Source organism: Stomoxys calcitrans, chromosome 4, assembly GCF_963082655.1.
Source record: "Stomoxys calcitrans chromosome 4, idStoCalc2.1, whole genome shotgun sequence".
NCBI classification, from domain to species: Eukaryota; Metazoa; Arthropoda; class Insecta; order Diptera; family Muscidae; genus Stomoxys; species Stomoxys calcitrans.
In genome coordinates, this window is record NC_081555.1 from 45,012,262 (window position 1) to 45,038,322 (window position 26,061).

A 26,061-nucleotide genomic window follows, 5' to 3' on the forward strand; every position below is an offset into this window, starting at 1 on the left:
CCATATGAGTGAGTCGTCCCTCCTCGGCATATGCCACAAAGACCCACTGTCATAGCCAAGTGCAAGTGCATCTGCAATTGAATGCTCGCTCGCACGATTTCGTTCTCGCTGCATCATTTACTCATTCATCACTCACTCAGATGTACTCGGTGGCATTGCGGGTGGCGATAGTAGTATTCGGAACATTTATTTTAGCGGTGAAATCATCTGGCCATAACAGGTGGATCCGTGGCGTTAACGTTTTCGAATAGCCCTTGACCGACTAGTGACCAGACCATGGATCGACTCGACTAAAGTGCGTGTGTGTGATTGTGACTCGGTTTTGGTCATTGTGATATCATTGTGGGTAATCTATTGCGACAAACTGTATTGTTGGCATAACGCCCACACACTCTTCCAAAAGGGATGTTCATAAATAGATGTGCGGTTGCCTGTGTGTGTGCGTGCCGGTGTGAAAGCGCGCGTGTGAATGTGTGCGTTTATCATTTAGCATATCCGTTTATAATTTCGGTCATCCGCGGCGCTCATAACGAATCAGCAGATGAAAGTGATACCAGGCCATGTCCTTGTGGAGTGCGTGTGTGCCGTATGTTGTGCCGTTTCGTTGGTAATCAAATCTTGTCGGTTTTGCGATATCTGACAATGTTGTAAGCCGCATCATTATCGCTGTATGACCGTGTTGCTGCTGTTGCCACAAACCGAAGCACATTCACAGCTACTTTGCGTTGTCTGTTTGGCATAAATCCCATGTCCATAGCATTGGGGAACTCAAAACGTTGTTGTTTTGCCGCCACACACACACAGCCGTTTGGACAGCGCATATTGCATTGCAAAGAGGTAATTTAACTGATTGTTACACACACACACACACACGCACACAAAGACAAACACCCATGCTGGTTTTGCCAAAGGGAAGAATGTCAGTAGTCCACTGCCATATTTGTCCCTTAATATCTTTAATGTCTCATGTCCTTGGTTGAAACATAATTGTGGTAATGTGAGCGTTTAATTCATGCCAGATTTAAGCAGTGCTCTTTTGTTGAATGCCAAATATGTGAGAGATGTTACGCGGCACTAGAAAAACACACACATTTGTATGGGATTTTCCATAAAGGCTACCTTAGCCGTCTTATGATTCCTTTGATGACAATGTTTTTTACTCTTGGCTAAATTCTTTAAATAAAAATGTATTTTGTGTGCAAATTATGCGAATGAAATAAGTCTTATGCTATGACTTTCGTGTGAATATTTATTATCTGAGTTAATCACATTTTTATTATACCCTCCACCATAGGATGAAGTCGATCTAGCCATGTCCGTCCGTCTGTCCGTCCGTCCGTCTGTCCGTCCGTCTGTCCGTCCGTCTGTCCGTCCGTCTGTCCGTCCGTCTGTCTGTCGATAGCACACCAATTTTCGAAGGAGTAAAGCTAGGCGCTTGAAATTTTTCACAAATACATCTTAATAGTATAGGTCGGTTGGGATTGTAAATGAGCCATATCGGTCCATGTTTTGATATAGTTGCCATTTTTGACTGAAATTTTACATGTGATGTTTTGGTATCACTTCCAACAACTGCGCTAAGTTTGATCCAAATCGGTCCATGTTTTGATATAGCTGCCACATAAACCGATCTTGGGTCTTGACTTCTTGGGCATCTATATGGCGCAATTCTCATCCGATTTGGCTGAAATTATGAGGTGTTTTGTTATGACTTCCAATAACTGTGCTACATATGGTTCAAATCTTTATATAACCTGATATAGCTGTCATATAAAACGATCTGGGGTCTTGACTTTTTGAACCTCTAGAGGGCGCAGTTCTTATCCGATTTGGCTGAAAATTTTCATGACGTGTTTCATTATGACTTTCAACAACTGCGCTAAGTAAGATCCAAATCGGTCCATGTTTTGATATAGCTGCCATATAAACCGATCTGGCATCTTGACTTTTTGAGCCACTAGAGGACGCAATTCTCATCCGATTTGTCTGAAATTTAGTTTAGTTATAATTTCCAACAACTATGCCAAATATGGTTCAAACCGGTCTATATCCTGATATAGCTCTTGAATCTGGATTTTTTTATCCACTAGAGGACGCTGTTCTTATCAGATTTGGCTGAAAATTTACATGACGTGTTTTATTATGACTTTCAACAACTGTGTTAAGTATGGTTGAAATCGGGCCATAACCTGATATAGCTGTCATATAAGCCGATCTTGAATCTAGACTTCTTTACCCACTAGAGGGCGCAATTCTCATCCGATTTGGCGGAAATTTACCATGAGGTGTTTTGTTATGACTTCCAATAACTGTGACAGGTATGGTTCAAATCGGTCTACAACCTGATATAGCTGCAATGTAAACTGATCTGGGATCTTGACTTCTTGAGCCTCCAGAGTGCCCAATTCTTATACAATTTGGCTGAAATTTTGTACAATGGCTTCTTCCATGACCTCCAACATACGTGTCAAATATGGTCTGAATCGGTCTTTAACCTGATACAGCTCCCCTATAAACCGATATCCCTATTTTACTTCTTGAGCCCTTAAAAGGCCCAATTCTTAATCGATTTGGCTGACATTTTACACATATACTTCTGCTGTGGTCTCCAAAATTCTACTAGCAAAGCAATTCATTTCTTTTATCCTTTGTTTATCTAAAGAGAGATATCGGAAAAAGAACTGGAGAAATGCGATCTATGGTGGAGGGTATATAAGATTCGGCCCAGCCGAACTTAGCACGCTTTTACTTGTTTTAGTTTAGCATCTTAACCTTAGCTTCAAGAAAACCCAATGTATTTTATACCCACCACCAATAGGATGGGGGAATACTAATTTAGTCTTTCCGTTTGTAACACCGTCCATCCGTCCGTCCGTCCATCCGTCCGTCCATCCGTCCGTCCATCCGTCCGTCCATCCGTCCGTCCATCCGTCCGTCCATCCGTCCGTCCATCCGTCCGTCCATCCGTCCGTCCATCCGTCCGTCCATCCGTCCGTCCATCCGTCCGTCCATCCGTCCGTCCATCCGTCCGTCCGTCCATCCGTCCGTCCGTCCATCCGTCCGTCCATCCGTCCATCCGTCCGTCCGTCCATCCGTCCGTCCGTCCATCCGTCCGTCCGTCCATCCGTCCGTCTGTGGAAATCACGATAACGGTTAAACGAATAAATATATCCTCTTCAAATTATGCATTAAGACTTCCTATTGATGTAGGTCGCTGGAAGTTGCGAATGGGTCATATCGGTTCAGATTTTGGATATGGCGTTCGTATAAACCGATCTACAGCTTTAACTTCTTGAGCAACCACAGAGCTCCGGTTTTTTTGCCCGATTTGGCTGAAATTTGACACATAGACTTCTGTTCCAACATACGAGACAAGCATGATCCGAATCGGGTCTTTAACTTGAATACCGATACCCCGTTATGAATTCTTGAAACCATAGTAGCCGCAATTAAATCCCGATTTGATTATCATAAAATACTTCAAATGTAAAGTGACCTTACTTTAAGCGGCTATGACTAATGATAATGACAGAATATTTGTTCCACTAGCCGAATCTTCTGCGCTCATTCTAAAATCTCTGACACCAAGTTTCGAGGTGTTTCCCACCACTTGATCTTTCCATCGGGCTTTTGGTCTTCCCGGTTTGCGTGTACCACCGTGTTTGCCTTCAAAAGACTTTTGAAAACTGATCTTATTTGGGGTAAATATTTGAGGGAACCCATGGTGGTTGATACCCATGATTGGACCCAGCCGAACTTAGCACGTTTTTACTTGTTTTTACGTTTAAGTAATTAACTCATCCCTAGTAAAAGCTTTACTTATTCCCAGTTTTAATTTAAGTTTTGAATTCATATATTGCTGCACTTGATAGTAGTCTACAGACAGCATTTAGTTGGCAGTAATAAATCTTAACTCACTTTGGGCACAATGGCATCTGATTGTATATAAAGTCTCAGGCAAAAGACTTTACTTAATATGAAATGTAATTAAAATTCAGATATTTCCATGTGGGTAGAGATGGGCGATGGGTAGATACCCAAAATGAATTTACCCGGTAAATTGGGTAAACAACCGGATATTTACACATATAGCTGGGTATTTATAATTTTGCAGATATCTTGCCTATATAAAACATTTCGCAAACAATTTTTGTGACTTCGTAAACTTAGTATACAAATCTGCCCTTCTTATCTCATAAAATCCAACTATAGTTATATAAAGCCGCTATATCGGCTCCCGACTTAAAGTCTTGAGGCAATGAGCAATTTATTGCTCATTTTTCATCCGATTTCGATGGAACTTGACACAGCGAGTTCTGGTAGATCCCATCTCACCCCTGTGAGATGTGGTCCAGATGGGACCATATTTGAATATAGCTGTCGTACAGACCGAACGCCTGATCTCCCGATATTAAGACCTTAAAAAAATTCATTTTTTACCCAATTTCGATGAAATTTGCCACATTGAGATTTGGTGAACCCTACCCATCTTGTTAGATGTGGTCCAGATCGGACTATATTTGGATATAGCTGCCATATAGACCGATCTCCGGATATAAGGTGTTGAGCCCGTAAGAGGAGCATTTATCATCCGATATCAATAAAATTTGGCACAGTGAGTGTTTCTTGTGAGATGAGGTCCACAACGGACCATATTTGGATAAAGGCGCCATATAGGCCGATCTCCTGATATAGGGGGTTGGGCCCGTAGGAGGAGCAGTTATCATCCGATTTCGATGAAATTTGACGCGGTGAGTTTTGGTGGACCCCAACCCATTCTTGTTAGATGTGATCCAGATCGGACCATATTTGAATAAAGTTTCCATATAGAACGATCTCCCGGTATAGGGTATTGAGCCCGTAAGCGAAGCATTTCTCATCCGATTTCGATGATATTTGGCACTGTGTGGTCGGTCCAGATCGGTCCACATTTGGATATAGCTGCCATATATGGACCGATCTTCCAATATAGATTGTTGAGCCCGTAAGAGGAACATTTTCTTTCGATTTCTATGAAATTTGACACATTTAGTTTTGGTAGACCCCATTCTTGCAAGATGTGGTTCAGATCAAAACATATTTGGATATAACTGCCATATAGACCGATCTTCCGATATAGAGTGGCTCACTCTATCCGATTTCAATGAAATTTGGAACAGTGACATCTGGTAGGACCCTACATATTTTTATTGAACATTGTCCAGATCGCACCATATTTGACTGATCTCTCGATATAGAGAATTAAGTCACTAAAATAATTTTTCATCCGATTTTCATGATTTTTGAAACAGCGAAATCGGATGAAAAATTAGCAATTTATTGCCCTAAGACTTTAAGTCGGGAGATGGGTCTATATAGCGGGTATAAATAACTATAGTCCGATCAGAAATTCAGGTTTATATACAAAAAATTAGAAATTTAAAAATGAAATGGTGCAAAATGTTTTAAGTTTCCAAAATATTGGAAAATTTATAAATACCCAAATAACCTATTTATTGGGTAAATAACCATATGGGGAATCAGACATTTAAAAACTTAAGGCGATGGGAGAATGGATAGAGGATGGAGGAGGCCACCGTAGCGCAGAGGCAAGCATGTCGGCCTATGACGCTTAACACCTGGGTTCGAATCCTGGCGAGACCATCAGAAAAAAAATTTCAGCGGTGGTTTTCCCCTCCTAATGTTGGCAACATTTGTGAGGTACTTTGCCATGTAAAACTTCTTTCCAAAGAGGTGTCGCACTGCGGCACGCCGTTCGGACTCGGATTGCACTCATTGATATGTGAGAAGTTTGCCCCAGTTCCTTAGTGGAGTGTTCATGGGCAAAATGTGCAAAACATTTGGTTTACATATATACCCGAGGTGGTGGGTAACCAAAGTTCGGCCCGTCCGAACTTAACGCAATTTTACTTGTGTTTTTGAAAACTTTCCTACAGCTCTTAAAAATTCAACCCATAAAAGAAACCTTCGTCAAAAATTTCGTGAGAATCGGTTTACAAATGAAGATATCATTGCAATATAAGTACATATCGGACAAACACATATATTGGAGCTCAGGGACGTAGCCAGAGGGGTGGCTGAAGGGATAGAGCCTTCCCCAAAAATGATTATTTATATTATTTATTTATTTTTTTTTTTTGGCAAAATTTCAGTGAAATTATCTATAAGAACAAAAATTCAGTAAAATTTTTCTTAAGACAAGATTTCAATAAAATATTTTAGGACAAAATTTCGCTAAAACATTTTTTTTTCTTAGAACAAAATTTTAGTGAAATTATTTTTAAAGACAAAATTTTGGGGATTTGTAAGACAAAAAAATGTCTGTAATGAAAACATATCAGTTAAAACTTTTTTAAAAAGATCTTTCACTTAGGCCCACATCGAAATTACCACAAAATAACAAATATTTGTTTTGAAAATTTTCAATAAAAAAAGTAAAAGAGGCTTACTTCGGCCGGGCCGAATCTTATATACCCCCCACTTCCATCGCATTTGTCAAGTTCTTTAAATTACTTTTTCGAATCGAAGAACACCAGTCATAGGAAAACACCACTTCCAAAATTCCAGGCAAGTCGAGCAATAATTGCACACTCTAGAGGCTCAAAAAGTTAAACTAGGAGATCGGTTTACATGGCAGCTACATCAGATAATATACCGATTTAGACCATACTTAGCACAGTTATTGGAAGCCATGCAAAACCATATATGCAAAATTTCAACCATATTTGGTACGAATTTCGCCCTCTAGAAGCTCAAGAAGTTTAGTCGGGAGATCGGTTTATATGGCGGCTACATCAGGATATGGCCTGATTTAGACCATACTTAACCAAGTTGTTGGTCAACGTCAAAATAAAACACTTCATGCAAAATTTCGGCCATTCGGATAAGAATTGCGCCCTCTATAAGCTCAAGAAGATAAGACCCAAGATGGGTTTATATGACAGTTATATCAGGTTATGGGCCGATTTGGCCCATTTACAATCCCAATTGACCTACACTAATATGAGGTATTTGTGCAAAATTTAAAGCGCCTAGCTTTACTCCTTCGAAAGTTAGCGTGTTTTCGACAGACGGACGGACAGACGGACATGGCTAGATCGACTTAAAATGTCAAGACAATCAAGAATGAAGTCTTAGACGCATATTTTAAGGGGTTACAAACAGAAAAATGGGGTGGTTCGCCCAGCCAACCCTAATTGATTTTGCCTAAAAAAAAATTAAAAAACAATTAAAAAGGCGTTAAGTTCGGCCGGGCCGAACTTTGGATAACCCGCCACCTCGAATATATATGTAAACCACCTTCGATCAAAATCCGGTGAAAATTGCATACCTTATGTCCCATAGCTGTTATATCGAAAAATGATCCGATTTGGATCAATACTAATAAGTACAAGTCATTGTTTAATTGTGTTTACTAAAATATTTAAAAAGAAACCGATCTAAATCATATACAACATGGATGTCGAAAAGCCTAATATAAGTCAAATTTCGGTGAAATCGGATTATAAATGCACCTTCTTTGGGGCCAAGACTTTAAATCGAGATATTGGTCTATATGGCAGCTATATGCAAATCTTGATCGATCTATACCAAATCGCAGATATATGTGGAGGGGCTTAACTCAACTCTATGTCCCAAATTTCGGCAACATCGGACAATAAGTGCGCCTTTTATGGGCCCAAAACATTAAATCGAGAGATCGGTCTATATAGCAGCTATATCCAAATCTGGAACGATCTGATTGAAATTGAAGAAGGATGTCGAAGGGCCTAACACAACTCACTGTCCAAAATTGCGTCGACATCGAACAATAAACTCGCTTTTTAAGGCCCCAAAACTATATCGCAGCTATATCCAAATCTGGATCGTTCTGTGCCATAATGCAGAAGTATGTCGAGGGACTTAACTTAACTCACTGTCCCAAATTTCGGCAACATTGAACATTAACCGCGCTTTTTAAGGCCCCAAAACCTAAACCGAGAAATCGGTCTATATGGCAGCTATATCCAAATCTGATCTGATCAGGGCCTAATTAAAGAAAGATGTCGAAGGGCCTAAGACAACTCACTGTCCCAAATTTCAGCAAAATCGGATAATAAATGTGGCTTTTATGGGCCTAAGACCCCAAATCGGCGGATCGGTCTATAGGGGGGTTATATCAAGATATAGTCCGATATAGCCATCTTCGAATTCAACCTGCTTATGGACAATACAAGAATCTGTGCAAAGTTTCAGCTCAATATCTCTACTGTGAAAGACTGTAGCGTGATTTCAACAGACAGACGGACGGACATGTCTAGATCGTCTTAGATTTTTACGCTGCTCAAAAATATATATACCTTATAGGGTCCGAAATGGATATTTTGATGTGTTGCAAACGGATTGACAAAATGAATATACCCCTATCCTTCGGTGGTGGGTATAAAAATGTTAGAAAAAAAATTTTAATGAAATTTTTTCTAAACAAATTTTAATGAAATTTTCCTAAAGACAAAATTTCAGCGTTGCATTCTCAAGTGACAAAACGTCAGCATGGGCCGGACCCCCTCGAAATTATATTTTGAAAACAAAATTTGTATAAAATTTTTTGTAAAGACAAGATTTTAATTTAAAATTTTTTCTTAATACAAAATTTTTATGAAAGAATTGGAATAAAAATTTTCCTTAAAATTAATTTTAATGATCTTCTTTTTAGGACTTAATTTCAGCGAAAAACTCTTTAGCGACAACTTAACCTCGGGATTATTTTCAAAGCCAAAATTTTAATAAAATTTTTCTTGTTTGATTTTTGGAATGTAAAAAATTGCTAACTTTTCCCCCTAAAATGATGGGAAAATTGACGTAACTGGTTTCAGTCGTCCACTTTGCACCAAACCAAATTTTATTACAATACCTCTTTACTAACTCGAGCTTGAATTTTTTTAAAGGAAATTCTATTCTTGGGTATTTTTTGTCGTTAATGGAATGAAGCAATTTTTTTAAAGAACGAATCGCAATGAAATTTTTTCAAAAGAAAAAATTTTTGTGATTGTTTTGAATGAAAGGTTTTAAATGTTTCTTTAAGCCAAAGTCTTCATTAAATTTTCTTGCCAAAAATTTTTTTTGTTTAAAAATTGTTCCGAAAGACAAACATTTAACAAAAATTGTTCTAAGACATAATTCTATATGAATTCTCGTTTCATTATTTAACTGAAATTTTATCTGTAGAAAAGCATTTTCAGTCGATTTAAGTGTAATTCGATGGAAATTTTGAGTACGTCATGTATGCAGAATGATTTTTAATCAAATTAGGTCAATATTTATCTAATAATAGCTGACCCAGGCCCGCTCCGTAGCGCCTTCTTTTACTTTATATGGGACAAAATTTTCCTTGGAATATTTATTTTCGACAATTAAAGAGCTTTTAGTGAAATACTATGCTACGAAAATAGTATATCGCTTGACAAACAGTTTAACAATATAAGTGCCTTTATCTGAATCCCATATGATCTTTATTGGTTCAAGAATTTAAGTTTGGATTTAAGGTGTACTCCATAAAATAGCCACATATTGACATGGTCGAAAAATTTTTTCCCCTTGGGGGTCTTTTGGGAAAGGGGCGATGCCCTTAATACATGGTCCTACATATGGATATCAAATTCGTATTCTACTCTCAAATACCTTTATTTGAGCCCCATATTGCGATGGTCACTCAAAAATTACAGCTTGTGGGGTATTTTGGGTAAGGGGTAGACATGGTCGGTAAATATGCCCGATTTAGGAATGTTTTGGGGATTGGGGTGGTCCCCAAACACAAAGCCCGGAAAATATATTAGCAACGTGTTCTATTCTCATATATCTATATATCATTTATTTGAACCCCATATTGCCATTGGTCTTAAGTTTGGATATCAAATTCGTTTTCTAATCTCATTTGAACTTCTTTTGCAAAAAGTCAGCAAATATGTCCGGTTTGGGGTATTGGCCCTAAAAACTATGAATGTTTAGTTCCACTCTCTTTAAGACCCAAATTGTCTTGGTGAACAAATACGTCCTATTTGGGGATTGTTAGGTGGTGGGACGTTACCTAGACAGTTGGTCCCGAATGTTTATATCAGATACGTGGTCCACTCCCAAATGCCTCTAATTTGAGCCCCATCTCATACATAACAAGTAAAAGCGTGCTAAGTTCGGCCGGGCCGAATCTTATATACCCTCCACCATGTATCGCATTTGTCGATTTCTTTCCCGGTATCTCTTTTTAGACAAAAGGATAAAAGAAAAGAATTGCTATGCTAATTGAATCAAATGTTGGAGACCGCAGTAGAAGTCTATGTGTAAAATTTCAGTCAAATCGAATAAGAATTGGGCCTTTTAGTGGCTCAAGAAGTAAAATAGAAAGTTCGGTTTATAGGGGAGCTGTATCAGGCTACATACCGATTCAGACCGTATGTTGGAGGTCATGGGAGAAGCCCTTGTACAAAATTTCAGCCAAATCGAATAATAATTTGAGCCTCTAGAGGCTCAAAAAGTCAAGATCCCAGATCGGTTTATATGGCAGCAATATCAGGTTCTGTACCGGTTTGAACCATATTTGGCGGAGTTTTTGGAAGTCATAACGAAACAATTCATGCAAAATTAAATTTCATATGAATTGCGCCCTCTAGTGGCTCAAGAAGTTAAGATCCAAAATCGGTTCAGATGGCAGCTATATCTTAATATAGACCGTTATGGCCCATTTACAATCACAACCGACCTATACTCATTAGAAGCATTTCAAGCGGCTAGCTTAACTCCTTCAAAAGTTAGCGCGCTTTCGACAGACAGACGGACGTACATGACTAGATCGACTTAAAATGTCTTGACGATCAAGAATATATTAACTTTGTGGGTCCTTAGACGTATATTTCGAGGAGTTACAAACAGAATGACGAAATAAGTACACCCCCATCCTATGGTGGAGGGTATAAAAAAGCGTGCTTTGTTCGGCCGGGCCGAATCTAACATAACCTCCACCGTGGATCGCATTTGTCAAGTTCTTTATAGGCAAAGAAAGGATAATGCGTGAGGTGGAGTGGTGCTTACTGGAGTACGTTGAGTGTGAACACCTTTACGGACAGTAAAATTGCCATAAGGGCAATAACAACCAGAACGGTAAGGTCAGGAACAGTCTTGCAGTGTAAAAGGGAGATTAACGCCTTCTCTTAGGATTGCAAAATCCGCATCGTTTAGATGCTGGGTCTCAGCGGAGTAAGGGGAATGATAGAGCAGGCGATTTGGCAGTGTAGGCTAGAGGACTGCTGTCAATGAACTTGACTAAGCCGAACCCTATCGCGTCGACTCAGTTCGAGTTAAGGGCGTGGTCGACGAATGACGAATGTAACGCTGTTGAACAGCGAAACGGTCGGTAGAAAGGCGAAAATCCTATGGGGGATCCAGATCGTGTGAAGACGAGGCTATTACTGAAAGGAATTAAGAAGGAGGTTAATATTGCTTTTGGTATCATAACAGGACATGTAGGACTACGAGCTCATTTATGCAAAATCGGTGCGGCAAATGATGGTATGTGTTAGGTGCGTGGGGAGGATGATGAGACGTTATAGCATTTCCTTTGTCATTGCCCGACTTTCACCGCTAACAGACACCGGTACTTAGGTGGGGATGAAATACCAGACATGAACCAACGAGCGTGGTATGGAAAACAATTAAGTATTTTATAAACAGCACGCAATTCCTAACTTAGAGGTCATTCTTTAATATTTAAAGCGTATAACAAGCCGATTACTGGCTTAGATGTATGTCCTTAGTGGCATGGGGCGGATTAATATCCGCACCCTCTTTTCCTTACGTAATAACACGAGTCATAAGAGAATCAGTCGCGCCAAATTCTGTGCATATCACTTAAGAAATCGAACACACATATATTAAGGCATTATATCCAAATATGAGTAGAACCTCTTTCAGATTATGATTCGTCTTTAGGTAAAAAATAATTTGAAGATTATCGGATGAAAATTGCAACCTGTACTTTTGATACAAATTAACAAGGACAGGTAAACAGACGGACGAACAGATAGACGGATTGACAGAAAGACTTAGCTAAACCGCATCAGAAAGAGATTGTGAGTCGATATTTATACCCATCATTAGATTTGTCTCTCTTCCTTTTGGAACCCTGTTAGCCTGTCCCATATTAGTGCTGTAACTTTAGCTTGAGTTTATGGGTTCTTTTATATACACAGATCGGTCTAAATTGGATGGAAGCGACCAGTCAGAAGTCTTCAAGGAGTCTCCTTAGAATCACGGATAGACTTATGGACGGGTGCAAGGTGTTCCAGGTTGAGGTTTTCGCCTTTCTAAAGGCACTGAAATCGATGTTATTGCAGGAGTAGTGGTTCGATCAGTTTGTGACGATAGATTCGGACAGGTAGGCGGCGCTGAAGGCTCTGAAGTTGAGATTGGTTAGAAAATGCAAAGAGCTTCTTTTAGCCTTAAAATAGTTGTCAGGGTTTTTTGTGTCTAGGGACATTGACTATGGCGGGGAACGAAGTGGCCGACGAGCTAGCCAGAAATAAATCACTGATTGCTTCCTGTGCGAGCATCTTGGTAACGTGGAAGCATTTTAGGATGCCCGCACGAATGAGGGGAGAGATGGTGCTGTTGGTTGCAGGGTGACAAAGGCCCTGTGGTTGAGTATTTTGGTGAACAGGTATTCGCTTAGCCTGTGTCTGAAGAACCATGACTTCGCACTCCTTTCATTCTGAAATTGGTCCCGGTTTCATACATTTTTATAACCACCGAATTGTGGGGGCATATTAATTTTGTCATTCCGTTTGCAACACATCAAAATATTAGTGTTCTGACGTGTTATGTGTATATATTCTCGAGGTGACCAGTTATAACGACCATCGTACATAACGCCTAAAAATTTTTTTGGGTCCGCCTACAGACAAAAACGCCAAAAAAATTACCGTCATTAAAGAGGACATAACGTCCAAAAAATTTGGACGTAGTGTCCGTTGGGCATTATGACCTAGGTGACCGCTCATAACGTCATCCCAATCGGATGAAAATTGAGGATTTTAGGAGTTCAAGAAGTAAAAACCGGGGATCGTTTTATATAGGGCTATATGGAAATCTGAACATATACGACCCAATGCCCTACGATTGACATCAATAAAAAGTCGCTGTGCAAAATTTCTACTGGGTATCTTTAAACGAGCCTTTTTTTGAGCAATTGATAAATTGGATCCAACGAGATCAAATTTTTTGCTAGTCAAATGTCTATGCAATTTTGAATGTATGCTGGTCCCACTAATACCTAAGGGTGTCTCAATCTCACGATAGGTCATTCAGGTCAGGACTTAGAGTAAACTACGACCTCGGTTGAATTCACCATTCCATCGATAAACACTTCATCGCCAAAAATTATATTAAGTTCATCGATGAACTACTGTTGAGTTAATCCACCTTGAAAGTTGTAAACAAGTAAAAGCGTGCTAAACTCGGCCGGGCCGAATCTTATATACCCTCCACCATGGATAGCATTTGTCGAGATCTATTCCCGGCATCTCTGCATCTCCATAGGTAGTTCAATATTTCCCAAATTTATCTCATTTTAACAATTACTGAGGTTGAAAATTTTTTGAGTGTATATGTGTATGGAACAGCTTTTGATGTATTGGCCATAGCGTCCACCCATTTGCACTTATAACACTCCTTTTGACTTCACGGTTCAGTCTGGTGAGGAAGGGCATGAGTTGCATATGCCTTATGCTACTTTTCTCTGAAGTGAAAGCTTCTACATGTGGGCGGACACCTATTACGCCTTCTACAGTATGTTATTCATCTTCTTATATATAACAAGTAAAAGCGTGCTAAGTTCGGCCGGGCCGAATCTTATATACCCTCAACCATGGATCGCATTTGTTCTTTCCCGATATCTCTTTTAAGGCAAAAAAGGGTTAAAAGAAAAGATTTGTTCTATTAGAGCGATATAAAGATATGGTCCGGTTTGGACCACAATTAAATAATATGTTGGAAACCTGTGTTAAATGTCAGCCAATTCGAATAAGAATTGCGCTCCTTGGGGGCGCAAGAAGTAATATAGAGAGATCGATTTATATGGGAGCTGTATCAAGCTATTGATCGGGTCAGTCCATAATACACACGTGAGTTGATGGTCATGAAAGGATCCGTCGTACAAAAAATTCAGGCAAATCGAATTATAATTGCGACCTCTAGAGGTTAAAGAAGTCAAAATCCCAGATCGGTTTATATGGCAGCTATATCAGGTTATGAACTGATTTGAACCTTATTTACGTCAAACATATCAAATTTCAGCCAATTTCAGATAGGAATTGAGCCCTCTAGAAGCTCAAGAAGTCAAGTCCCTAGATCGGATTATATGACAGCTATACCAGGTTATGAACCGATTTAAACCGTACTTGGTACAGTTGTTCAATATCATAACAAAATATTTCGTGCAAAATTTCATTCCAATCGGATAAGAATTGCGCCCTATAGAGGCTCAAGAAGTCAAGACCCAAGGTCGGTTTATATGGCAGCTATACCAGGTTATGAACCGATTTGAACCGTACTTGGTACAGTTGTTGGATATCATAACAAAATATTTCGTGCAAAATTTCATTCAAATCGGATAAGAATTGCGCCCTCTAGAAGCTCAAGAAATCAAGTCCCCAGATCGGATTATATGACAGCTATACCAGGTTATGAACCGATTTGAACCGTACTTGGCACAGTTGTTGGATATCATAACAAAACACGTCGTGCCAAAATTCATTCAAATCAGATAAGAATTGCGCCCTCTAGAAGCTCAAGAAGTCAAGATCCCAGATCGGTTTATATGGCAGCTATATCAGGTTATTGCCCGATTTGAACCATACTTGACACAATTGTTGGACATCATAACTAAATACTTCGTGCAAAAATTCATTCAAATCGGATAAGAATTGCGCCCTCTAGAGGATCAAGAAATCAAGTCCCCAGATCGGTTTATATCACTGCTATATCAGGTCATGGACCGATTTGAACCATACTTGGCACAATTGTTGGAAGTCATAACAAAACTCATCGTGCAAAATTTCATTCCAATCGGATAAGAATTGCGGCTTCTAGATGCTCAAGAAGTCCAGATCCAAGATCGGTTTATATGGCAGCTAAATCAAAACATGGACCGATATGGCCCATTTACAATCTCAACCGACCTGCACTAATAAGAAGTATTTGGGCAAAATTTTAAGCAGCTAGCTTTACTCATTGGAAAGTTAGCGTGCTTTCGACAGACAGACGGACGGACAGACGGACGGACGGACGGACAGACGGACGGACGGACGGACAGACGGACGGACGGACAGACAGACGGACGTATATGGCTAGATCGACATAAATTTGTCATGACGATCAAGAATATATATACTTTATGGGGTTTTAGACGCAAATTTCGAGGTGTTACAAACAGAATGACGAAATTAGTTTACCCAACCTTAAGGGTATAATGATACCCTGTACCACAGTGGTGTTGCAGGGTATAATAATTTCTACGAAAATTCTCAAATAAATTGCATAACTTATAATGCATTAAATTTTCTTACCGTCTCCAAAAACTTCGCAGGTTTTCACTTGACTTTAATAAAAAAACAAGTAAAAGCGTGCTAAGTTCGGCCGGGCCGAATCTTATATACCCTCCACCATGGATCGCATTTGTCGAGTTCTTTTCCCGGCATCTCTTCTTAGGCAAAAAAGGATATAAGAAAAGAGTTGCTCTGCTATTAAAACGATATCAAGATATGGTCCGGTTCGGACCACAATTAAATTATATGTTGGAGACCTGTGTAATATTTCAGCCAATTCGTATAAGAATTGCGCCCATTGGGGCTCACGAAGTAAAATAGACAGAACGATTTATATGGGATCTGTATCGGGCTATAGATCGATTCAGACCATTATAAACACGTTTGTTGATGGTCATGAGAGGATCCGTCGTACAAAATTTCAGGCATATCGGATAATAATTGCGACCTCTAGGGGTCAAGAAGTCAAGATCCCAGATCGGTTTATATGGCAGCTATATCAGGTTATGAACCGATTTGAACCTTATTTGACACAGTTGTTGAAAGTAAAAATAAAATACGTCATGCAAAATTTCAGCCAAATCGGATAGGAATTGCGCCCTCTAAAAGCTCAAGAAGTCAAATCCCCAGATCTGTTTATATGACAGCTATATCAGGTTATGGACCGATTTAAACCATACTTGGCACAGTTGTTGGATATCATAAATACTTCGTGCAAAAATTCATTCAAATCGGATAAGAATTGTGCCCTCTAGAGGCTCAAGAAGTCAAGACCCAAGATCGGTTTATATGGCAGCTATATCAGGTTATGGACCGATTTAAACCATACTTGGCACATTGTTGGGTATCATAACAAAACACGTCGTGCGAAATTCCATTCCATTCGGATAAGAATTGCGCCCTCTAGAGGCTCAAGAAGTCAAGACCCAAGATCGGTTTATATGGCAGCTATATCAGGTTATGGACCGATTTGAACCATACTTGGCACAGTTGTTGGATATCATAACAAAACACGTGGTGCAAAATTTCATTCCAATCGGATAAGAATTGCGCACTCTAGAGGCTCAAGAAGTCAAGACCCAAGATCGGTTTATATGGCAGCTATATCAGATTATGGACCGATTTGAACCATACTTAGCACGGTTGTTGTATATAATAACGAAACACGACGTGCAAAATTTCATTCTGATCGGATAAGAATTGCGCACGCTAGAGGCTCAAGAAGTCAAGACCCAAGATCGGTTTATATGGCAGCTATATCAAAACATGTACCGATATGGCCCATTTACAATACCAACCGACCTACACTAATAAGAAGTATTTGTGCAAAATTTCAAGCGGCTAGCTTTACTCCTTCGGAAGTTAGCGTGCTTTCGACAGACAGACGGACGGACGGACGGACGGACGGACGGACGGACGGACAGACGGACGGACATGGCTAGATCGACATAAAATTTCACGACGATCAAGAATATATATACTTTATGGGGTCTCAGACGAATATTTCGAGTAGTTACAAACAGAATGACGAAATTAGTATACCCCCCATCTTATGGTGGAGGGTATAACAAACGCAAAAAGGAAAATTGTCAAGTGCATCCCTGGGCTGTTGGTAAATATTGTAGGAATTTGAGAAAAAAAAAAGACAACGATTGTCGCATGCTTATGCAATCATTGTGCACAGTAAAAGTTCAAAGGGCAATGTAATATGCAGTTGTAGTGGCTTTCGAAATGCTGTTATTTCAGCTGTACTTGGCGGAAGTTTGCTGCGTTCACATCAATATCAGATGATTATAATAAGAAAAAAAAAACAAAACGCTAAGACAGCAAGCATCGTAAAGCATACTGGGAAAGTGCGATTTAATCTGGATACCGAGAGCCGGGAGAAACGACAATAATATCTAAATACTTGTGTGTGTATGTGTGTGTTTGTGCCTTACAACAAATTTATTTCAAATCCGCCTCTTTGCCAAAACAATACTGTTTCTGTCGAAAAGCCCCCCCAAAACAAATGGGAGCAACAATTCAGCCGTTGTTGACGATTGCTGGCTGCTGTCTGTGTCCTGGCTGTAGTAAGGCTGTGCGAATAAAAAATCTTTATGCAGCACAAAACTATGAATTTTTTAGTGTTGATGCAAAACTTTTGTAACAAGTTCCTGTAGCAGGCACATACTCGTACCTACAGAAGATAGCCAAGTGAGGTTGTTACTCTGCCAGGGTGCATCAGAGAAGGAGCACGTAATGCTGCAATTTGGACACAACCACCATATACATAAATTGTTTTGTTTGGCTGTACGAATGTTTTTCTTCGTTTGCGTACAGTTCAAAGTCATCTTGCAGAGAATTAAAGTACATTTCATTTGATAGGGATCCAAAAACTTGCCCATTGGAGAGCTAAATGTGGCTCTGGTGTGACTTAAAATATTCAAAAATTTTATGATCGGATCGATCCTTTGTTGGAGCATGCTATGGGAGCATATCACATTTTTCCCTACCAAAATTATTTTTAAACCAAACTTGTTTTTATTCACCTCCATAGCATTTCGTCGAATCTTATGCTGACCCTTTATGTAAAACTGAACCTTCTTAACCGTATTGAGCATACATATTGGGGGATTCAAATTTTATACAACGGAAAGACGCATTTGGCATCGTTGCTGGGACTTTTGCAAAATACATATTAACATATCATATTTTTTCCCAACTAAAATTAATTTTATACCGTCCACCATAGGTTTGTAACAGTTCGAAATATGCGTCTTAGGCCCCTTGAAGTATATATATTCTTGGTCATAGCGTCATTCCACTTTAAGTCGATCTAGCCATGTCCGTCCGTCTGTGGAAAGGACGCTAACTATCGAAGGAATAAAGTTAGACTCTTGAAATTTTGCTCAAACATATTCTATTAGAGTAGGTAAGTTGAGATTGTAAATGGGCCAAATCGGTCCATATTTTGATATAGCTGCCATATAAACCGATCCCGGGTCTTGGCTTCTTGAGCATTTAGAGGGCACAATTGTTATCCGATTTGGCTGAAATTTTGCACGTGGTGTTAAGGTATCACTTCCAACAACAGTTTTAAGTATGGTCTAAATCAGTTTATAACCTGATATAGCTGACATATAAACCCATCTTGGGTCTTGACCTTATTTGCTTCTAGGCGTCGCGATTCTTATCCGATTTGGCTGAAATTTTGCACATAACGTTGATGACTTCCAACATGACTTCCAACATCTGTGCTAAGTATGGTTTAAATCCGTCCCTAACCTGGTATGCAAAAGCCGAGTTCGAACGCCGTGCAGCAGAGCGACACCTCTTTGGAGAGAAGTTTTTACATTGCAAAGTACCTCACAAATGTCGCCAGCATTAGGAGGGGATAACCAACGCTGAAAAATTTGCTGATGGTCCTGCCACGATTCGAACCCAGGTGTTCAGCGTCATAGGCGGACATACTAACCTCTGCGCTACGATGACCTCCCCGTAACCGGATATAGCCGCCGTATAAACCGATCTCCCGATTATACTTCTTGAGCTACTAGAGGACGCAATTCTTTGCAAATCTGGTTGAAGTTTTGCATATATCGTTTTGGTAAGACTTCCAACAACTGCGCCAAGTATGTTCTAAATCGGTTGATAACCTGATATAGCTGCCGATCTCCGATCTCCGAATTTGACACACTGAGCCACTGGAGGGCGCAATTTTTACTCAAGGTGGTATTTTTCTATGACTTTTAACAGCCATGACAAGTATGGTCCATATCGGTCAATAACTTGATGTTAAGTTAGGTTGAAAGAAGGTGCAAATATCCAGTTAACCCAGTTTTCGGCTTGTTGTGCGCTCTAAAAACTAAATAGTAACCTCGAAAAAGAAAATTTTATGTTTATGTCATCAAAATTAGTACAGGTTTTTAAATAACTCCACATATAATCTTGTATCTGATATGGCCTTTTAAGGATGTGGAAATCCAAATTTGTTGTCCTATCGTAGGAAAATCTTCCAACGTTTTATTTGATATGTCAATTGGTATCCAAATTAAAGTCTGACTAGATTTCGGGATAAGTTCTACATATAGAAAGTACTACCTACACCCGGCGGTGTAGGGTATTATATAGCCGGCTGCGCCCGACTTTTGTCTTTCCTTACTGGTTAAATACTCACCACGTTTATACTGAAAGTCATTATACTCACCACGATCAGCTGTTATCATTTTAGGTATACCAGTAGTATCAAAGTTCACTTTTGGAATGTTAATACAATTGAAACTCGATTATCCGGGCCTCTATTAAACGGTTACCCCTGTTAACTGGCATGATGAACTTCAGATTTTGAATCTCTAATAACCGTTCTTTACCCTTGGTTCTCAACGTAAACCCCCAGGTCCACTTTGTTTTCTAGCTGCGATCCATCCGTGTAACATGATCTTCCAAATGGCAATTCTAGCGTTCCGTCAATCCAAGACTGTGGCGATGGCAGCAATACCTCGCACTCGACTTCAAGGTTCATCTTAGGTATCAGATTGGAAACCTCTTCCCTTCATTCGAGGTTTCCCATCGTTGCCTCGATTATACCGCGATGGCATGAGCTGCTTCCATCCTCAATCCATTCTCCCATCGCCTTAAGTCTCATAGCCGTAGTGGCTGCCTCACACTTAATCCGTATATCAATGGGTCGGATATCTAGAATAGTCTCTAGTGCCCTAGTGGGCGTGGTCTTCATCACTCCGCCTATGCCAAAACAACATGTTCTTTGAACCTGTTGCATTATCGTTACATTGCACTATTTCTCCATCACAGTTCACGAAACTATTGAAGCGTAAGTAAGTATTGGTCTAATCACGCTCCTGTAGACCCATTGCACTATCCGCGGATACAGGCCCCATTTCGAGCCTACGGCCCGTCTTCATAGCGTCCAACATCTGTGAGCCTTTTCAGTTGATCTACTCACGCTCCTGTAGACAGATGGACTATCCGCTGATTCATGCCCCATTTCGAGTCTACGGCCCGTCTACATAGTGTCCAACATATGCGAGCCTTCTCAGTACGCCCCTGAATGTGACACTTCCAATTCAGTTTCCTGTCCAAGATCACACCTAAGTATTTGACCTTGTCAAATATCTCAATCGTCTTAGTGAGGAAACGTGGTGCATTAAATTACACACGATTTCGATATCTGACAAGGTCTAATACTTCGGAAATAATTATTATTTAAAACCGATTGTCGAGATCGGAACAATGTCCAGTTGAAATCACATAACCATTTTTGAGACAAATTTGAACCAGAGCAACATATAAAGTTTTACAATATTTAACAAAAGTAAAGAAGTAACGACGGGCAAAAGTCGGACGGAGCTGACTATATAATACACTACATCACCGAGTCTACGAACATACTACTATTAATACATGTAGCTATGTTGAAATCTAGTTAGACTTAAGTCTTGCATACATATTGAAATATTGAATAGAACCTAACACAATTTGTGTCGATTGTTTAAAGGGCCATATGGGATGAAATCTAGATCGACTTTGATGAAATTTAGCACAAGTACTAAGACGTCAAATAAAACACCTCTGGCTAAATTGTAGGGCTTCTACAGTCTGAAAAAGCCATATCGAAGCTATTTCAACATATTAATAAGCACGTATATCGGGCCAAAATAGTGACTTCTATAGCCTTAAAAGACCATACCGGATGGAAGATATATATGTGAGCTATACCTAAATCTGAAGCGATTTTTATGAAATTCTACACACGTATTTCGACATAAAAAAAAATATCATGCAAAATTTTGTAAGGATCGGAACAAGATTGTGGCTTCTACAGCCTTAATAGACCATAACGGATGAAAGATACATATATGGGAGCAATATCTAAATCCCGACTGATTTTTATGAAATTCAGCACATGTATTTGGGCGACAAAAAAACATATTATGCGAAATTTTGGAACAAAATTTTGGCTTCCACAGCCTTAGTAGGCCATATCGAATGAATGATATATATGGGAGCCATATATAAATCTGGACCGTTTTTTTTCAAAATTATTAGCGTTCGTCCTTGGACGAAAAAAGTGACTTGTGTAACATTTTGTGAAAGTCGAACAACAAATGCGACCTCTACCTTGATCACAAGAATACATGGACAGACAGAGGGACATATCAAAATCGAATCGGAAGGTGATTCTAAGCCGATCGGTGTACATATCAATGGGTCAAGCTCTTCTCCTTTTTAGCGTTGCAAACAAATGCACAAAATTATAATACCCTGTTGTTGTTGTAGCAGTTTATTGTGTACTATCTTTCGTCTGCTTGATTCTGTTGAGTGTCAAGACCCAGGAACTCCGCGACTAAGATGGGGTGCGTCCACAGGGATCTGGGTCTGAGTCGAGTGGGTCTGGCGGGGCAGTTAAACAGGTGACGTGTATCGTGCGGTCCCTGGTTACAATCGGGACATACATCTTGCACGTCGGCATCAATCCTAGCTCTGTGGGAATTGAGGCGGCTGCATCTGCCGGAACGTAATTGAGCCAGAACCAGCTTAGACAGCATGTAGTTATGTCTTCGCACTGGTAGGATCTTTGTCTCCTGATGGAGGTGGTCCACATGAGAACTAAGGAGACAGCCCGTCGCAGTTCGGAGGGCGACATTCTGACAGATCTGAATATTATTCCACTGCGTGTCACAAAGTTGACGTGACCACACTGGCGCTGCATAACTTACCACAGACCGGCCAATTGCTTTGTACGTGGTCAACAAGGTTTCTTTGTCTGCACCCCAAGTGCTGCCAGCGAGTGACTTGAGGACCTTGTTTCTACTTTTGACTTTATTGCAGATTGCTGTGGCATGTGGGGAGAAAGTGTAGGAGCTGTCAAATGTGACGCCAAGTATTTTGGGACACTTGATGGTCGGAATCATTTCTCCATCGACCATCACAGTCACAGTGAACAGTGTGGCTGAAGATTTGTTGGCGGATATCTTCAGATTTCTTGCAGCGAAATATGAGGCAAGCTCGTTGAGGTAGACGTTCAGCCTATCGCAGATGTCATCAATGGGTGGGGGGTATGATGCCATGATCGTACAGTCGTCCGCATATGATACGATCTCTATGCCGTCTGGAGGAGGTGGGATGGAGGATAGGTAGAGGTTAAACAGAGCCGGAGATATCACCCCACCTTGGGGAACTCCCTGTTTCACTCTACGGTGTTTTGACTTCTTATCCCTAAATTCCACAAATGACTGGCGGCCACACAGATAATTCGCGACCCAACGTTTCAGGCCTGGCTGGAGGGACGTGTTGGCGATGTCCTCAAATAATTTGGCATGGCTGACCGTGTCGTATGCCTTCGATAGGTCCAGTGCCACGAGGACCGTCCTATCACATGGCCTGGGTTGATTGAAGCCACGGCAAATGTGTGTGGTGATGGCATGCAAAGCTGTTGTTGTGCTGTGCAGTCTCCGAAATCCGTGTTGATGCTCGGCGAATGGAAATTCTCCTATGAGGCTCGGGAGGAGTAATGCCTCAAGCGTCTTAGCCACTGGTGAGAGAAGAGAGATCAGTCTGTACGACTCCCCCAAACTCGGGTCCTTACCAGGCTTCAGTAGCGGGATCACTCTGCCCAATTTCCAGACATCGGGAACTATAAGAGTGTTCAATGACAGGTTAAGGACTGTGGTAAGGTACTCAACTCCAGGTAAATCCAGATTCTTCAGCATCAATGTAGAGATTCCGTCGGGGCCCAACGCCTTGGAAGGTTTGGCGCCACGGATGACATTCGTAACTTCGCCCACGGTAAATTGTGATGGCTGTTCATCGGCTCGGAGACCACGAATACGGCGAATGGCTCTCCTCCTTGCCCTGTCTCTCTCGGGATGCACAATAAATTGACGGTTGAACAACCTGGCGCATCTCTTCGGATCGGTCACGGTTAACTCGCCAAAAGTGACTGAGGTCCTGTCGTCCCGTCTACCGGGGTTCGAGAGAGATTTAACAGTGGCCCACAATTTGCCTGCACCGGTGCCTAAGTTACATTGCTCCAAGTGTTCCAGCCACAAATTCCGCTTATGTTCGTTGACTACCCTGTTTATTTCCAGATTCAGCTCGCTGATTCTGGGGTTAGCGGGGTCCATAGCACGAATCCCATCACGCTCGTCTGCGAGTACCACTGCTTTCGCCGGGAAATTGGGTCGCACTTGCGGTATTCGACCGGCTGGTATAAAGCGAGCGGCTGCTGCGTTGATGATGTCTCGGAATTTCCTCTCGGCCACAAGCACATCAGAGGGGGGTGGCAGTTCATTGAAGCGGCGATTGGTATACTCTCTGAAACCGGTCCAATTGGCCTTCTTGTAATTGATGAACGTCCGGCGCTCAGAGGTTATGAAGTCGGGTGGTCGGTCGATGGTGAGAATTATGGGGAGGTGGTCTGACCCCAAAGAGATGACGGCTTGCCCGGATACGTCACTCAGGAGATCAGGGGATGCGATTGAGATGTCTGGCGAGCTGCTGCACCTCCTCGTAATCCTAGTGGGGGCATCCTCATTCACCGTGCAAAACGTGGAGCTATCTATCTGCTCTGCCAAATCTATGCCACGCTGGTCGTTACCTAGGGGAGAATGCCATGACGAGTGATGTGCATTAAAATCCCCCAGAACCAGACGACTATGGCCAGATAGCAACCCACTTATGTCGGGGCTGTAGGCCTGGCCATTAATCGGGACACAGCTACCAACCGGCGGTATATACACGTTGTATATCTCTAACTCGGCAGTACCAGACCTGACTGCTACCCCCATACATTCCATGTATGGGTTACTAGCGTTAGGCGCAGGCGAGATAGGTCTATACTGCACGGAATGGTGTATAACGAAGGCCAATCCCCCACCTCCATTCCTTGAGCGATCCTTACGTAGCACATTGTAGCCGTGACAACTGTGCAAGCTGCAGGTGTTAGTCAGCTTTGTCTCCTGGATCGCTGCGACCGATATGCTCTTCCGACTCATAAAATCTACAATCTCATCAATCTTGCCTCGCAGTCCATTGCAGTTTAACTGCAAGAACGATACATTTCCCGACACTGGCCTGGCAATAGTAGGGCTAGGGTGCTGTCGTTGCATAAATTGCCGTACGGGAGAGGTCGGGGGGGTCACATAGTCCGACGACGAGGACGCCGAAGGCGACGACGGCGACGCTTGTGACCCACTGCTGGCTATGTTCGCACAGCACCTAGCGACATAGCCAGTATGACTATACTCCCGTAGCGAGGTTAGGCCAGAGCAAGAACGGAAATGTACCCACTCCAAGCACCGGTTACACCTCACCGACACTGACCGATGATGAAGGCGGTTCTGGCAAACGGAACAGAACCAGGGTCCGGGGTTCTTTTCAATCCCGGCACGGACCAGAAGCATACGGAGAAGGCACTCCGGGATGTGCCTCTCCCATGACGAAAAAAGACGAACACGTACACTGAGGCGGCAGCCCTTGCCGATGAGGATTCCATCGAGTCAATCCGGTGCGTACAACCGGCTGCTGTAGTACCCTGTACTACAGTGGTGATGCAGGGTATCAAAAACATCATCAAAATACTAACCAATTCGCTGGAATGTTAGACAAAATATTATATACCCCAATCATCTTCTTATGTGTAACAAGTAAAAGCCTGCTTAGTTCGGCCCTCTTATACCCTCCACCATTGATCGCATTTGTCAAGTTCTTTGAATGGCTTTTTCAAATAGAACAGGTAAAAAGGATCGGCCGGGCCGAACTTTGGATACCCACCACCTGGGGCAGATCGGTCTATATGACAGCTATATCTAAATATAGTCCGATCTGTACCATATTAGGGTCGTATGTTAGGAAGCTTAAAACTGCACAGTTTTCTAAATTTCAGCGAAATCGAATAACAAAATAAAGCTTTTATGGCCTTCAGACCCTTTATCGGGAGATCGGTGTATATGGTAGCTATATCTAAATATAGTCCGATCTTAACCATATTTGAGTCCTGTGTTGAGAGGCCTAAAGCTAATCACTGTTTTAAATTTCAGTGAAATCAGTGAATCGGGAGGGTCCACCCCAAAATACCTTCCTAATCGGACGTATTTACCGACCAATGCATTATGTGACTTATATAAAAGCTATTTGGGAGTACGAAATTGATACTCATTTTTGAGACAAAGACCCTGGGGCCCACTCCAACCTTAAACAGAACTTATTTATCATGCCAATATGGGTCACATATAAAATGTATATGGAGCACAAATATAAGTGGAGCACGAAGCTTATATTTGCTTGAAGGCCAAGTGTCTGGGTGGCCACCCAACCCCCGAAATAACCTGTGAACAGGAAATATTTACCCGTGAACAGGAAATATTTACCCGTGAACAGGAAATATTTACCCGTGAACCGGAAATATTTACCCGTGAACAGGAAATATTTAATCGGGAGATCGGTTTGTATGGCGGGTACATCAGGATATGGACTGATTAAGAACATA

At 41.2% G+C, this 26,061-nt stretch overlaps 1 protein-coding gene across 1 annotated transcript in view; it reads left to right on the forward strand.

The window, feature by feature from the left end:
* The first annotated feature begins 455 nt into the window (after positions 1 to 455).
* Positions 456 to 26,061, forward strand: part of LOC106093175 (chondroadherin) — an 85,035-nt gene continuing 59,429 nt past the window's right edge. The window contains exon 1 of the mRNA XM_059367518.1: positions 456 to 837. The gene's annotated coding sequence lies outside the window, so the exon portion shown is untranslated. The remainder of the gene's footprint in view (positions 838 to 26,061) is intronic.